Genomic DNA, 17,430 nt, shown 5'->3' on the forward strand with positions numbered 1-17,430 from the left:
CTGGAGAGGGCGGGGTTTGACTGGAGAAGGGACCTCAACAGAGCACAATGCCATAGAGGCCACCCTCTGAAGCGGCCATTTTCTTGAGGGGAACTGATCTCTCTAGCTGGAGATCAGTTCTCACCTTGGGAGATCTTCAGGCTCCACCTGGATTTTGGCAACCCTAGATGGAACTTAGGCCAGGGATGCCAACTCCAGGTTGGGAAATACCTGGAAATCTTCCATCTTTATCTTTAAACACTAATTTCAGCTCCAGTTCTTGTTTAATATGGAAAATCACTCCCCTTTTCTTCTGTTCAGCCAATGAATAAAATTCTAGTCCCAGTTGTTTATTCCATAAAAAATTCTAATCCTTTTGTTTGATATGCACTTGTAAACAAACAATATTACAATTTTGCTTTTCAAGCCAACGTTGCCTTTCTTTTTTGTGGTGAATTTAGTCCATTTACATTCCAAGATAATAATTTGTAATCCATCATGGTGCAAATTCTTTATATTCTTCATAAAACCTACGCAGTTCCTGTGTGCTTGTAATTGTAATCCTTTTTCCTTGCAGCTCAAAGCTCAGACCTTCAGGTATTATCCATCTATACCTCATTTCATTGTCACGTAGTTTTTCTGTCAATTTTTGTATGCTTTTCTGTCATTTATCGCCTTGGCAATTCTTTCATGATTCTTACTCTGCTGCCTACCACTATCAATGTCTTTTCAAAAATTTTATTCAAGATTTTTCCCACCATTTCTTTGTCATATATTTTATAACCACATCTCTTGGTAGATTATTTTTCTGGGCATATAGTGAGTTCACTCTACACATATAGTCATACATGCTTCTAGTTCCTTCAGGATCTTCCTCCCAAAATTCTGCAATTATTCTTATTATATATCCTTTCAAATCAGTCTCTTCATCCTCAGGTACTCCTCTCAGATGTACCTGGGTTTCCATGAATTTGCAGTCATGAATTGCCACCTTTTCTTGCATTTTTAGCAAGGTGGAATCATGAACTTTCACTCTCTCTTCCACCTCTTGCACTTTCTTTGATGTTACCTCAGTCTCATTTCTGAGCTCTTCTATATCTTTCCTTAGCTCTTCAATGTCTTTTCTAATTTCTTTTTTAGAAGCAGTTATTATGTCTCTCACCCCTTTCATCATCCTGGCTTCTAATTGCTCTTGCATTTTCTCCATTGAGGCAGTCCTTGCACGGGTTAACTTATGCTCTGACATTTAAAAAAACACCGACAATTTTGACCTCTCCAAATTAAATTTAAACTATCAGGTTTGATAGAATAAGGCTTGCCCTTTTCAATAAGCCTAATTTCGCCGTCCTCAGAGCCTCCTGGGCTCAGATATTAATTTTTGAAGTTTTTATTTCTTTCAAAATGGCGGTCGCGACTTTCTGCTTCCTTTTTTAAAAAAAATTTCCTTCAAAAGGCTTCTAAAATAATTATCAGCGATAATGTCCAATAGTATTTACCTTATAATTGTCACCACTGTCAGCTTCACCAATTTTTAATGTCCCAAACACTTTAAAAACTTTGTTTAAATTTTGACCTCCTAGCAATGGCCGCAGATGTTTTTCTATGATATTATAGTCCTAGAGTAGGCTAGCTGCTTCAATGATTTCCCTTTTCCATCCAACACTTCCTGCTTTTCTTGCCACCAAATCCCGTTTTCACTGGTAAAAAGATCTCGCGATGTTTGACGTATTTCCTGTGTTGACTGTGAGAGCTGCAAATCTGTGACGATGGGGCTTTTTCACCAAAACCGCAAGTAGACAAAACAATAAATTCCTTTCCACTTTTTAGCACTGTCCTTTAAATTTACAAGATTCAAATTTTGCCCATTCTCCCCTTCTTCCAAGCTTTCTGAATCTCCATTTCCCACCTTCTATTTTATTTTGTTTAACTTTAAATAGTCCCGGAAGGAAGATAGTCATCAGTACCTTTTTCTGCAGTTATCCAGATCCAACACTGGTATTGTATAGCTTTAGATGTTTAACAGTCTCAAAGAAGGTTAGGATCCTGTCGAGCTTATGTCAAATAAATGACTCTGGAAACTTCTGCAGATGATGAATATGCAACTCGTCTCCGGAGACCCCTCAAAGGAGCCCCCCCCCCGGGACTTCCTTTTAGCCAAGGTAAATCTCCTCAGAGTTTCCTGTGCATATCTTGGACTGATCTCTGACTGAGAAAAGTAGGCAGTAGGCATTAAATTGCCCTCCACTATCCCGAACAGAAGCCCCAGCCTGCACCCCTTCTGAGAAGCAATTCAGCTCGGCATTTTCCAACCCCGGAATTGGGCGGGGGGGGGGGGATGAAACTTGATAATCGGGTTTGGGCAGGAACATAAGAACACATGGCCATATTGGATCAGGCCAATGGCTCATCTAGTCCAACACTCTGTATCACACAGTGGCCAAAAAGGAATCTCAGCAGAGTACAATGTCCTAGAGTCCACCCTCCAAATCAGCCATTGTCTCCAGGAGAGGTGATCTCTGTCAGCTGGAGATTGGTTGTGGATTCTGGGAGATCTGGCAACCCTACACCCCCATTCCCCTGAACCATGTCATAAGAACATAAGAGAAGCCATGTTGGATCAGGCCAATGGCCCTTCCAGTCCAACACTCTGTGTCACACAGTGGCCAAAAACAAGTGCCATCAAGAGATTCACCAGCGGGGCTAGAAGCCCTCCCACTGTGCCCCCCCCGCCAAGCACCAAGAATACAGAGTATCACTGCCCCAGACAGAGAATTAACAGCCACTGATGGATCTCTGCTCCATATTTTTATCCAATCCCCTCTTGAAAGTTGTCTATGCTTGTAGCCATCACCACCTCTTGTGGCAGTGAATTCAGGAGCCTTGAAGAAGAAGAAGATGACAAAGCATTGGATATATATCCCACTCTCCACTCTGAATCTCAGAGTCTAAGAGTGGCTCACAATCTCCTTCACGTTCCTCCTCCACAACACACCCTGTGAGGTAGGTGGGGCTGAGAAAGCTCTCACAGCAGCTGCTCTTTCAAGGACAACCTCTGCCAGAGCTATGGCTGACCCAAGGTCATTCCGATTCGAGCCCACCACTCTTAACCACACTGGCTCTCACAGCATCCCTGACCAACGTTTGTCCAGCAACTGCTTTAAAAAAGGGGGAGCTCCCCACCTCCCTTGATAGCCACTCCCACTGTTGAACAACTCTTACGGTATAAAAGTTTTTCCTAATAGCCAGCCGGAACCTTCTCACCCGTAATCTAAACCCATTCTTGCGAGTCCTCTCCTCTTCTGCCAACAGGAACAGCTTCTTGTCCTCCTCTAAGCGACAGCCCCTCAGATACTAATAGAGAGCAATCCTGTCCCTCCTCCACCGTCCTTTTCTCCAGGCTGAACCTTCCCAAGTCCCTCAGCCTTTCCTCACAGGGCTTCTAAGCAGCAGCCCCTCAGCTACTTCTAGAGAGCCATCCTGTCCCCCCTCAGCCTCCTCTTCTTCAGACTGAACCTTCCCAAGTCCCTCAGCCTTTCCTCACAGGGCTTCTAAGCGACAGCCCCTCAGATACTTCTAGAGAGCCATCCTGTCCCCCCTCAACCTCCTCTTCTCCAGACTGAACATTCCCAGGTCCCTCACCCTTTCCTCACAGGGCTTCTAAGCGACAGCCCCTCAGATACTTCTAGAGAGCCATCCTGTCCCCCCTCAGCCTCCTCTTCTCCAGACTGAACCTTCCCAAGACCCTCAGCCTTTCCTCACAGGGCTTCTAAGCGGCAGCCCCTCAGATACTTCTAGAGAGCCATCCTGTCCCCCCTCAGCCTCCTCTTCTCCAGACTGAACCTTCCCAAGACCCTCAGCCTTTCCTCACAGGGCTTCTAAGCGACAGCCCCTCAGATACTTCTAGAGAGCCATCCTGTCCCCCCTCAACCTCCTCTTCTCCAGACTGAACCTTCCCAAGTCCCTCAGCCTTTCCTCACAGGGCTTCTAAGCGGCAGCCCCTCAGATATTTCTAGAGAGCAATCCTGTCCCCCCTCAGCCTCCTCTTCTCCAGACTGAACCTTCCCAAGACCCTCAGCCTTTCCTCACAGGGCTTCTAAGCGACAGCCCCTCAGATACTTCTAGAGAGCCATCCTGTCCCCCCTCAACCTCCTTTTTTCCAGACTGAACCTTCCCAAGTCCCTCACCCTTTCCTCACAGGGCTTCTAAGCGGCAGCCCCTCAGATACTTCTAGAGAGCCATCCTGTCCCGCCTCAACCTCCTCTTTTCCAGACTGAACCTTCCCAAGTCCCTCACCCTTTCCTCACAGGGCTTCTAAGCGGCAGCCCCTCAGATGCTTCTAGAGAGCCATCCTGTCCCCCCTCAACCTCCTCTTTTCCAGACTGAACCTTCCCAAGTCCCTCAGCCTTTCCTCACAGGGCTTCTAAGCGACAGCCCCTCAGATACTTCTAGAGAGCCATCCTGTCCCCCCTCAACCTCCTCTTCTCCAGACTGAACATTCCCAGGTCCCTCACCCTTTCTTTACAGGGCATCTAAGCGACAGCCCCTCAGATACTTCAAGAGAGTAATCCTGTCCCTCCTTCACCATCCTTTTCTCCAGGCTGAACCTTCCCAAGTCCCTCAGCCTTTCCTCACAGGGCTTCTAAGCGACAGCCCCTCAGATACTTCTAGAGAGCCATCCTGTCCCCCCTCAACCTCCTCTTCTCCAGACTGAACCTTCCCAAGTCCCTCACCCTTTCCCCACAGGGCATCTAAGCGACAGCCCCTCAGATACTTCAAGAGAGTAATCCTGTCCCTCCTTCACCATCCTTTTCTCCAGGCTGAACCTTCCCAAGTCCCTCAGCCTTTCCTCACAGGGCTTCTAAGCGGCAGCCCCTCAGATACTTCTAGAGAGCCATCCTGTCCCCCCTCAACCTCCTCTTCTCCAGACTGAACCTTCCCAAGTCCCTCAGCCTTTCCTCACAGGGCTTCTAAGCGGCAGCCTCTCAGATACTTCTAGAGAGCCATCCTGTCCCCCTTCAACCTCCTCTTCTCCAGACTGAACCTTCCCAAGTCCCTCAGCCTTTCCTCACAGGGCTTCTAAGCGGCAGCCCCTCAGATACTTCTAGAGAGCCATCCTGTCCCCCCTCAACCTCCTCTTCTCCAGACTGAACATTCCCAGGTCCCTCACCCTTTCCTTACAGGGCATCTAAGCGACAGCCCCTCAGATACTTCAAGAGAGTAATCCTGTCCCTCCTTCACCATCCTTTTCTCCAGGCTGAACCTTCCCAAGTCCCTCAGCCTTTCCTCACAGGGCTTCTAAGCGGCAGCCTCTCAGATACTTCTAGAGAGCCATCCTGTCCCCCCTCAACCTCCTCTTCTCCAGACTGAACCTTCCCAAGTCCCTCAGCCTTTCCTCACAGGGCTTCTAAGCGGCAGCCCCTCAGATACTTCTAGAGAGCCATCCTGTCCCCCCTCAACCTCCTCTTCTCCAGACTGAACATTCCCAGGTCCCTCACCCTTTCCTTACAGGGCATCTAAGCGACAGCCCCTCAGATACTTCAAGAGAGTAATCCTGTCCCTCCTTCACCATCCTTTTCTCCAGGCTGAACCTTCCCAAGTCCCTCAGCCTTTCCTCACAGGGCTTCTAAGCGGCAGCCCCTCAGATACTTCTAGAGAGCCATCCTGTCCCCCCTCAACCTCCTCTTCTCCAGACTGAACCTTCCCAAGTCCCTCAGCCTTTCCTCACAGGGCTTCTAAGCGGCAGCCCCTCAGATATTTCTAGAGAGCCATCCTGTCCCCCCTCAACCTCCTCTTCTCCAGACTGAACCTTCCCAAGTCCCTCAGCCTTTCCTCACAGGGCTTCTAAGCGGCAGCCCCTCAGATATTTCTAGAGAGCCATCCTGTCCCCCCTCAACCTCCTCTTCTCCAGACTGAACCTTCCCAAGTCCCTCACCCTTTCCTCACAGGGCTTCTAAGCGGCAGCCCCTCAGATACTTCTAGAGAGCCATCCTGTCCCGCCTCAACCTCCTCTTTTCCAGACTGAACCTTCCCAAGTCCCTCACCCTTTCCTCACAGGGCTTCTAAGCGGCAGCCCCTCAGATGCTTCTAGAGAGCCATCCTGTCCCCCCTCAACCTCCTCTTTTCCAGACTGAACCTTCCCAAGTCCCTCAGCCTTTCCTCACAGGGCTTCTAAGCGACAGCCCCTCAGATACTTCTAGAGAGCCATCCTGTCCCCCCTCAACCTCCTCTTCTCCAGACTGAACATTCCCAGGTCCCTCACCCTTTCTTTACAGGGCATCTAAGCGACAGCCCCTCAGATACTTCAAGAGAGTAATCCTGTCCCTCCTTCACCATCCTTTTCTCCAGGCTGAACCTTCCCAAGTCCCTCAGCCTTTCCTCACAGGGCTTCTAAGCGACAGCCCCTCAGATACTTCTAGAGAGCCATCCTGTCCCCCCTCAACCTCCTCTTCTCCAGACTGAACCTTCCCAAGTCCCTCACCCTTTCCCCACAGGGCATCTAAGCGACAGCCCCTCAGATACTTCAAGAGAGTAATCCTGTCCCTCCTTCACCATCCTTTTCTCCAGGCTGAACCTTCCCAAGTCCCTCAGCCTTTCCTCACAGGGCTTCTAAGCGGCAGCCCCTCAGATACTTCTAGAGAGCCATCCTGTCCCCCCTCAACCTCCTCTTCTCCAGACTGAACCTTCCCAAGTCCCTCAGCCTTTCCTCACAGGGCTTCTAAGCGGCAGCCTCTCAGATACTTCTAGAGAGCCATCCTGTCCCCCTTCAACCTCCTCTTCTCCAGACTGAACCTTCCCAAGTCCCTCAGCCTTTCCTCACAGGGCTTCTAAGCGGCAGCCCCTCAGATACTTCTAGAGAGCCATCCTGTCCCCCCTCAACCTCCTCTTCTCCAGACTGAACATTCCCAGGTCCCTCACCCTTTCCTTACAGGGCATCTAAGCGACAGCCCCTCAGATACTTCAAGAGAGTAATCCTGTCCCTCCTTCACCATCCTTTTCTCCAGGCTGAACCTTCCCAAGTCCCTCAGCCTTTCCTCACAGGGCTTCTAAGCGGCAGCCTCTCAGATACTTCTAGAGAGCCATCCTGTCCCCCCTCAACCTCCTCTTCTCCAGACTGAACCTTCCCAAGTCCCTCAGCCTTTCCTCACAGGGCTTCTAAGCGGCAGCCCCTCAGATACTTCTAGAGAGCCATCCTGTCCCCCCTCAACCTCCTCTTCTCCAGACTGAACATTCCCAGGTCCCTCACCCTTTCCTTACAGGGCATCTAAGCGACAGCCCCTCAGATACTTCAAGAGAGTAATCCTGTCCCTCCTTCACCATCCTTTTCTCCAGGCTGAACCTTCCCAAGTCCCTCAGCCTTTCCTCACAGGGCTTCTAAGCGACAGCCCCTCAGATACTTCTAGAGAGCCATCCTGTCCCCCCTCAACCTCCTCTTCTCCAGACTGAACCTTCCCAAGTCCCTCAGCCTTTCCTCACAGGGCTTCTAAGCGGCAGCCCCTCAGATATTTCTAGAGAGCCATCCTGTCCCCCCTCAACCTCCTCTTCTCCAGACTGAACCTTCCCAAGTCCCTCAGCCTTTCCTCACAGGGCTTCTAAGCGGCAGCCCCTCAGATACTTCTAGAGAGCCATCCTGTCCCCCCTCAACCTCCTCTTCTCCAGACTGAACATTCCCAGGTCCCTCACCCTTTCCTTACAGGGCATCTAAGCGACAGCCCCTCAGATACTTCAAGAGAGTAATCCTGTCCCTCCTTCACCATCCTTTTCTCCAGGCTGAACCTTCCCAAGTCCCTCAGCCTTTCCTCACAGGGCTTCTAAGCGGCAGCCCCTCAGATACTTCTAGAGAGCCATCCTGTCCCCCCTCAACCTCCTTTTCTCCAGACTGAACCTTCCCAAGTCCCTCAGCCTTTCCTCACAGGGCTTCTAAGCAACAGCCCCTCAGATATTTCTAGAGAGCAATCCTGTCCCCCCCCTCAGCCTCCTCTTCTCCAGATTGAACCCTCCCAAGTCCCTCAGCCTTTCCTCACAGGGCTTCTTGGTCTCCAGGCCCCTGGTCCTCTTCGTCACTCTCCCCTGACCCCACTCCATTCCATTCTTCTTGAAGCGAGGCCTCCAGAACTGCACATGACACTCCAGGCGTGTGGCCTGAGCAATGCAGTGTACAGCGGGACGAAAACGACCTTGCGATTTGGGTGTTATGCCTGTGTTGATACATCCCCAAGATCACGCCAGCCTTGCTGGTTACTTTTTTGTTGTTCTCTCTCAAAGCCACCATCTTTTTTTTTTTTTTTGAGGGGGGCGGTGTCTCAGATGCCATGAACGACGGAGCCTTTTCGCCAACCCCTGTCTGCTTGTAAAACAAGGGATTCAGCGTCAGCGCAGGTTCAGAAACCCGTTTGTGATGGCCAGTCCATCCCTAGCTGAGGTCGCAGACGGAGGGAAAGAAATGAAGTGTCAAATAAAAGCACGGAACATACCCTTGGCTCGTCCGTTCCTCAAATCTGATAATGGAAAAGGGAGGGGTGGTGAGAGCCACCCACGGAAGAAAAACACAGACTTTAAAACCTCCATATTTATTGGCAGTGAGCAATGTTCCCTCTAAGCTTCAGAGTCTTGTGAGCGAAAATTCTATTTTGTGAACTACTGGCATTAAAGTCGTGAGCTACTGGCATTAAAGATATGAGCTACTGCATGGATTAGTGTGCCATTTTTCCTGAGCTAAGACAAAAATATGTGAGCTGGAAGCTAAAAAATCTGTGAGCTAGCTCACGCTAACTCCGCTTAGAGGGAACACTGGCAGTGAGAACTCTTGCCAGTTTGGTGTAGGAGAGCCAGTTTGGTATAGTGGTTAAGTGTGCGGACTCTTATCTGGGAGAACCGGGTTTGATTCCCCACTCCTCCACTTGCACCTGCTGGAATGGCCTTGGGTCAGCCAGAGCTCTGGCAGAGGTTGTCCTTGAAAGGGCAGCTGCTGGGAGAGCCCTCTCCAGCCCCACCCACCTCACAGGGTGTTTGTTGTGGGGGAGGAAGGGAAAGGAGATTGTGAGCCGCTCTGAGGCTCTTCGGAGTGGAGGGCGGGATATAAATCCAATATTTTCTTCTTCTTGCTTCATTATATTGAATAATACCTCTTTTGGTATTATTTGAGGAGTTGCAGAATGTTAACAAACATTACCAATCTTCATAAATTTAATGGAGGAAAAATGATCAGCAATTCCGGTCACCACATCTCAAAGAAGATATTATAGCACTGGAATAAGTGCACAAAAGAGCAACTAGAATGATTAAAGGATTGGAACACTTTCCCTATGAAGAAAGGTTAAAACGCTTCGGGCACTTTAGCTTGGAGAAATGACTGAGGGGTGACATGATAGAGGTTTACAAGATTATGCATGGGATGGAGAAGGTGGAGAAAGAAGTACCTTTCTCCCTCTCTCACAATATGAGAATTCGCGGTCACTCAATGAAATTGCTGAGCAGTCGAGTTAGAACAGATAAAAGGAAGTCCCTCTTCACCCAAAGGGAACATGTGGAATTCACTTCCACAGGAGGTGGTGGTGGCTGCAAGCATAGCCAGCTTCAAGAGGGGATTGGATAAACATCTGGAGCAGAGGTCCATCAGTGGCTTTTAGCCACAGTGTATTATTGGAACTCTCTGCCTGGGGCAAGTGATGCTCTATATTCTTGGTGCTGGGGTGGGGGGGGGCAACAGTGGGAGGGCTTCCAGTGTCCTGGCCCCACTGATGGACCTCCTGATGGCATCTGGTTTTTTTGGCCACTGTGTGACATAGACTGTTGGACTGGATGGGCCATTGGCCTGATCCAACATGGCTTCTCTTCTCTTCTTATGTGACACAGAGTGTTGGACTGGATGGGCCATTGGCCTGATCCAACATGGCTTCTCTTATGTCCTTATGTGACACAGAGTGTTGGACTGGATGGGCCACTGGCCTGATCTAACATGGCTTCTCTTATGTTCTTATGTGACACAGAGTGTTGGACTGGAGGGGCCATTGGCCTGATCCAACATGGTTTCTCTTATGTTCTAGAGAACTCCAAAGATTTGGAAAATCAACTTGCCTCTGCCACAGGTCACTAGTTGCACTCACATGGTGGCAGCAAGCACACATACCGAGGGTGGCCAACCTACCGGTGAGCTCTGCAGTTCTCCTGGAATTACAACTGATCTACAGAATTATAGATATTTATTCCCCGAGAGAAAACGATAGCTTTGGAGGGTGGCGTTTATGACACTATACCCTGCTACAGTCCCTTCCCTCCTTAAACCTTACCTTCCCCAGTCTCCACCCCTAGCTGGCAACTGTAGTTTGTAAGATAGATCAAGATAGGTTAGAACAGGGGTGCAAAACATGAAGCCCAGGTGTCGGATTAGGCTGCCAGAAGACGCCTATCAGGCTCACGAGCAAGTCTGCTCCCTTCTGCCTCACAGCTTGCTTTGTCAGACTTGCTCAATCGCACAGGAGTGACTGAGCAAAGTCTCTGTTTTCTCCATTGATTGAGGCTCCTCCCTTGGGGAAGAAGAGCTTGCTTTGCCAGGCTCTCTCATTCACACAGCAGAGCTACTGAGCAAAGCCTCTCTTCCTTCTATTGGCTGAGGCTCCTTCCCCTCCTCCTCATCCCTTGGGTAGGAAGGGAAAGAGCCAGAGCTTCCTTTGCCCAGTTCAGTCACAGGGAGAAATACAACTGGGTTCTCCCCCCCCCCTTTTTCCACTGTATTCATGCCTTCATGATCCAGTCTTTCTCAGCAAGACCGCGATGTGAACTATTTAGATGAGAAATAACAAAAAGCCACTGAGTATGTGTCCAGACCAAATTCACCCAGCAAATTTCCTTTGTAGAGTGCTAACTTCAAGCATGTTTTTAAGTTTTTCTTTTTTTAAAAAAAGCCCTTTAGTTGAATTTGTCTGTGTTCAACCAAGAAGACAGAGCATCACTGCCCCAAACAGAGAGTTCCAATGATAAGCTGTTGCTAATAACAAACAACTGATGGACCTCTGCTCCATATGCTTATCCAATCCCCTCTTGAAGCTGCCTATGCTTGTAGCTGCCACCAGCTCCTGCGGCCGTGAATTCCATGTGTTAATCACCCTTAATGAAGGCTGGGGCACCTTCTTTTCGGGCTCGTAGAATTGGATCCTCTGGTCCAACCCTTTTGAAACTTAGAGGGTCTTTTGAGGAGAGGCTTCAGATGTTATGCCAAAAATGTGGTGGCTCTACTTCAAAAAACAGCCCCCCTCCAGAGCTCCAGTAACCAACAGCTCAATTCTCTATTATACCCTATGGGAATTGGAGTGTTCAGCAGACATTTCCCTCCCCCCACCCAGCTTTCTGATGGCCCTGAAGCGGTGGGAGGGTCTCCAAACCGGGGATCCCTTGCCCCCACCCGGGGATTTGTCAAAAACAACAGAGTTCGGGTAGCACAAACAAACCCTGTATATTCAATTGCTCATAAATTGCTCATTCCATATACACAAACCATACAAACATATTCTTAAAGTCCCAGTCCACAAAAGTCCAGTGTATTCCAAAACATGCTTTGAGATGCAATCTTCAATTTCTTGTCAGAAGCGTTGGAGAAGAAAATAGAGACCGGTTTCGGCCATGCCTTTCTCAATTGTCACTCACAACGCAAATTGCTGCGTCCACCTTCTCCAATTTTTCGGAACGATCGTTCGCTAAATGGGACCCACTCCTGCTATGTTAATGGGCATCGCCTCACACAAATTCTACGGCCGGGAACGCGAGAAAGGATAGGGAAATGGCTGAGAAGCTAAATGAATTTTTTGCCTCCGTCTTCACTGTGGAAGACGAGAAATTGAAGATTGTATCTCAAAACATGTTTTGAAGAAGAAGATATTGGATTTATATCCTGCCCTCCACTCCAAAGAGTCTCAGAGCGGCTCACAATCTCCTTTCCCTTCCTCCCCCCACAAGACACCCTGTGAGGTAGATGAAGATATTGGATTTATATCCTGCCCTCTGCTCCGAAGAGTCTCAGAGCAGCTCACAATCTCCTTTCCCTTCCTCCCCCACAACAGACACCCTGTTAGGTAGATGAAGATATTGGATTTATATCCCGCCCTCCACTCCGAAGAGTCTCAGAGCGGCTCACAATCTCCTTTCCCTTCCTCCCCCACAACAGACACCCCGTGAGGTAGATGAAGATATTGGATTTATATCCCGCCCTCCACTCCGAAGAGTCTCAGAGCGGCTCACAATCTCCTTTCCCTTCCTCCCCCACAACAGACACCTTGTGAGGTAGATGAAGATATTGGATTTATATCCCGCCCTCCACTCCGAAGAGTCTCAGAGTGGCTCACAATCTCCTTTCCCTTCCTCCCCCACAACAGACACCCTGTGAGGTAGATGAAGATATTGGATTTATATCCCGCCCTCCACTCTGAAGAGTCTCAGAGCGGCTCACAATCTCCTTTCCCTTCCTCCCCACAACAGACACCTTGTGAAGTGGGTGGGGCTGGAGAGGGCTCTCTCAGCAGCTGCCCTTTCAAGGACAACCTCTGCCAGAGCTATGGCTGACCCAAGGGCATTCCAGCAGCTGCATGTGGGGGAGTGGGGAATCAAACCCGGTTCTCCCAGATAAGAGTCCACACACTTAACCACTACACCAAACTGGCTCTTAACCACTACACCAAACTGTTTTGGAATACAGTGGACTTTTGTGGACTGGGACTTTAAGAAAATGTTTGTATGGTTTGTGTATATGGAATGAGCAATTTATGAGCAATTGGATATACGTAGTTTGTTTGTGCTACCCGAACTCTTGTTGTTTTTGACACATCTATATCGGGTATCCTCTGTTACCACCTGGAGATTTGTAGCCCTCGATATAAAAGGCAGACGGACTCACATTCTAGCTGTATATGAATAAGTGAGCTGGACTCACAAAACTCACCCCCTACCACAAATTGTGTTAGTCTTTAAGGCGCTACCGGACTCTCACTCTTTTCTACCACTCGTCTGTAAGAAAAAGCCAAGGCCCGTTTCCTTTACAAAGGAAACCGGGAACTGGTACCTGGATAAACGTGGGGTTTCAATCGCACCTTCAGCTGTACGTGTGCCGACTGTTAACTGTGGAGACTTACTCAACGTACGTGTGTAGAAAAGAATCTAATGTACGCCAATTGTACAGGGGTTCACTACAGCCCGTAAACAAGTCTACTAAGTCGCCTCCTACGGGGATCTTTCTCTCCACCTCGCAACGCGGGGATCATGTTGACCTACGGTACAGGATGGCTGTCTGCAGCCCAGTAAGATACAACATAGGCACTGCTTTTCACAAAAAACATCTCCTGTTCTGCTACTGCTTCAAGATTTTTCACTTGGTTCTTCGGCAGATTTTTTTCTTAGATGTTTGAACCAGGGATCGTTTTGTAGGAAAACAGGTGGTGGAGCTCATTAGCATAACTCATTAGCATATGCCCCCCCCTTGCCAAAAACAACCCAATGCAAGAAAGGAGAGCCCCGGGTGACCGAAGCCTGCTTGGGCTAGCTAGAGATCCAGCCAGCCCAAACAGGCCTCGCTTGCCTGCAGAGGGGGCTCAATCCTATCTCTGCCAACCTTTCATTCACTTGGTTTTGGGGATGCCAGCTTCCTGGTGACAAGAGAGTGAACTGGAGAACTTTCCCCTCTCATAGGATCAGAAGAGAAGCCATGTTGGATCAGGCCAGTGGCCCATCCAGTCCAACACAGTGGCCAAAAAAAACCCAAGTGCCATCAGGAGGTCCACCAGTGGGGCCAGGACACTAGAAGCCCTCCCACTGTTGCCCCTCCCAAGCACCAAGAATGCAGAGCATCACTTGACCCAGACAGAGAGTTCAAACAATACCCTGTGGCTAAGAGCCACTGGTGGACCTCTGCTCCAGATGCTTATCCAATCCTCTCTTGAAGTTGTCTATGCTTGTAGGTATATATATATACCATGGCTAACAGCCACTGATGGACCTCCGCTCCATATTTTTATCCAATCCCCTCTTAAAGCTGGCTATGCTTGCAGCCGCTGCCACCTCCTGTGGCAGTGAATTCCACATGTTAATCACCCTTTGGGTGAAGAAGTACTTCCTTTTATCCATTTTAACCTGACTGCTCAGCAATTTCATTGAATGCCCACGAGTTCTTGTATTGTGAGAAAGGGAGAAAAGGACTTCTTTCTCTACTTTCTCCATCCCATGCACCATCTTGTAAACCTCTATCATGTCACCCCGCAGTCGACCACGCAGTTTCTCCAAGCTAACAAGCCCCGAGCGTTTCAGCCTTTCTTCATAGGGAAAGTGCTCCAGCCCTTTAATCATTCTAGTTGCCCTTTTCTGAACTTTCTCCAATGCTATAATATCCTTTTTGAGGTGCGCTGACCAGAATTGCACACAGTACTCCAAATGAGACTGCACCATCGATTTATACAGGGGCATTATGATACTGGCTGGTTTAATCCCTTTATCCTTCTTTTTATCCGTTCTAACCTGATTGCTCCGGAATTCCGTGGAGTGCCCACGAGGTCTCGTATTGTGAGAAAGGGAGAAAAGTGCTTCTTTCTCTACTTTCCCTATCCCAGGCGTAGTCTTGTAAACCTCGATCCTGTCATCTCTCCCACCTCAAGGGCATCCAATGAAGCGAACGGGCAGTAGGCTCAGGACAGACGGGAGGACTTACTTTATCTTCTTTACGCAGTGAGCGATTAAAAGGTGGAGTTCGCTGCCAGAGAATGTAGTGATGCCCCCAGGCATAGATAGCTTTAAAAAGGGAGTATACAGCTACATGGAGGAGAGGTCTATCCGTGGCTTCTGGCCATGGTGATGGAAGGGAATTTTCATGTTTAGAGGCAGTCAACCTCTGAATCCCAGAGCCAGGATTCAGCCTGTCTCCGCCTCTTTGCCCTGTTGTTAACCTTCCAAAGGAACTGGCTGGCCACTGTGTGAGGCAGGAGGCTGGACTAGATGGACCCTCCCTGGTCTGACCCAGCAGGGCTCTTCTGAGGTTCTTCTCTGGGGAAGGCCTCGGCCTCTCTGCCCTGTTGCTGGCCCTCCAGAGGAACTGGCTGGCCCCTGTGTGAGATAGGAGGCTGGACTAGATGGACCCTCCCTGGTCTGATCCAGCAGGGCTCTTCTGATGTTCTTCTCTGGGGAAGGCCTCGGCCTCTCTGCCCTGTTGCTGGCCCTCCAGAGGAACTGGCTGGCCCCTGTGTGAGATAGGAGGCTGGACTAGATGGACCCTCCCTGGTCTGACCCAGCAGGGCTCTTCTGATGTTCTTCTCTGGGGAAGGCCTCGGCCTCTCTGCCCTGTTGCTGGCCCTCCAGAGGAACTGGCTGGCCCCTGTGTGAGATAGGAGGCTGGACTAGATGGACCCTCCCTGGTCTGATCCAGCAGGGCTCTTCTGATGTTCTTCTCAGGGGAAGGCCTCAGCCTCTCTGCCCTGCTTGTTTGGCCCTTCAGAGGAACTGGCTGACCACTGTGTGAGACAGGAGGCTGGACTAGATGGACCACCATTGGTCTGATCCAGCAGGGCTCTTCTGATGCTCTTCTCAGGGGAAGGCCTTGGCCCCTCTGCCCTGTTGTTGGCCCTGCAGAGGAACTGGCTGACCACTGTGTGAGACAGGAGGCTGGACTAGATGGACCCTCCCTGGTCTGACCCAGCAGGGCTCTTCTGATGTTCTTCTCAGGGGAAGGCCTCAGCCTCTCTGCCCTGTTGTTGGCCCTCCAGAGGAACTGGTTGGCCCCTGGGTAAGACAGGAGGCTGGACTAGACGGACCCTTACTGGTCTGACCCAGCAAGGCTCTTCTGATGTTCTTACATTCTCCTTCATCCTAGTCTGACATTCCAACCACTGCACACCACTACTGTTCAGCTGGTGACCAGCATCTGTCGGAAACAGAATGATGGTCTTTCCATCTGATCCAGCACAGCTCCTCTTGGGCCATAATTTTACCTGGCTCTCTTGCTTGTCTGGAAAAGAAAATTGTCTCTAAATTATAGTGAGACATTCCCTTTGGGGCCACTGGAAATTAAATTTGGCAGAAATTAAGTCTGGTTTTGTTCTGCTTGGATTTCATCAAACCCTAGCTCCCTCGCCCCCTTTCCAGAGAGTTCTGCACTGGTAGATGGGATGAATGCCTATATATTTTTCCTCAGGAATTTTTTGGTTTATTTTTATGTCTAATTTGATTTATACCCCGCCCTCCCCGCCAAGGCGGGCTCATGGCGGCTTACATCAAATCATAGTAAACTCTGATTGCAGTCATAAAATCAATAACAGCATTAAACAGTACAAGTTCAAACAATCTACAGTTGGTGCTAACAAATCAGATGTTATTCATATTAGAACATAAGAGAAGCCATGTTGGATCAGGCCAGCGGCCCCTCCAGTCCAACACTCTGTGTCACATAAGAACCTAAGAGAAGTCCTGTTGGATCAGGCAGTGGCCCATCCAGTCCAACACTCTGTGTCACATAAGAACATAAGAGAAGCCCTGCTGGATCAGGCCAGTGGCCCCTCCAGTCCAACACTCTGTGTCTCATAAGAACCTAAGAGAAGCCATGTTGGAACAGGCCAGTGGCCCCTCCAGTCCAACACTCTGTGTCTCATAAGAACCTAAGAGAAGCCATGTTGGATCAGGCCAATGGCCCCTCCAGTCCAACACTCTGTGTCACATAAGAACCTAAGAGAAGCCCTGTTGGATCAGGCCAGTAGCCCCTCCAGTCCAACACTCTGTGTCACATAAGAACCTAAGAGAAGCCCTGTTGGATCAGGCCAGTGGCCCCTCCAGTCCAACACTCTGTGTCACATAAGAACCTAAGAGAAGCCATGTTGGATCAGGCCAGTGGCCCCCTCCAGTCCAACACTCTGTGTCACATAAGAACATAAGAGAAGCCATGTTGGATCAGGCCAGTGGCCCCTCCAGTCCAACACTCTGTGTCACATAAGAACATAAGAGAAGCCATGTTGGATCAGGCCAGTGCCCCATCCAGTCTAACACTCTGAGTCTCATAAGAACCTAAGAGAAGCCATGTTGGATCAGTCCAATGGCCCATCCAGTCCAGCACTCTGGGTCACATAAGAGAAGCCATGTTGAATCAGGCCAATGGCCCATCCAGTCCAACACTCTGTGTCACACAGTGTCCAATATGTGTGTGTGTATACACACACACACACATACACACACACACATATATATATATACTGTGGCTAATAGCTACATTCTCAGGACGACAGTTGTTCCAGAATTCTCCTACAGTCGACTGAAGGCTTGCCGAAAAAGAGCGGTCTTACAGGCCTTGCGGAACTGAGTGAGGTCCCGCAAGGCCCTAACCTCTTCCGGCAATTGATTCCACCAGGAAGGGGCTGCCACTGAGAAGGCCCCTTTCCAGGGACAGGAACTCCTTTGCGTATTAGACCACACAACTCATGATGTAGCCAATCCTCT

Source organism: Heteronotia binoei, chromosome 1 (genome assembly GCF_032191835.1).
Source record: "Heteronotia binoei isolate CCM8104 ecotype False Entrance Well chromosome 1, APGP_CSIRO_Hbin_v1, whole genome shotgun sequence".
NCBI classification, from domain to species: domain Eukaryota; kingdom Metazoa; phylum Chordata; class Lepidosauria; order Squamata; family Gekkonidae; genus Heteronotia; species Heteronotia binoei.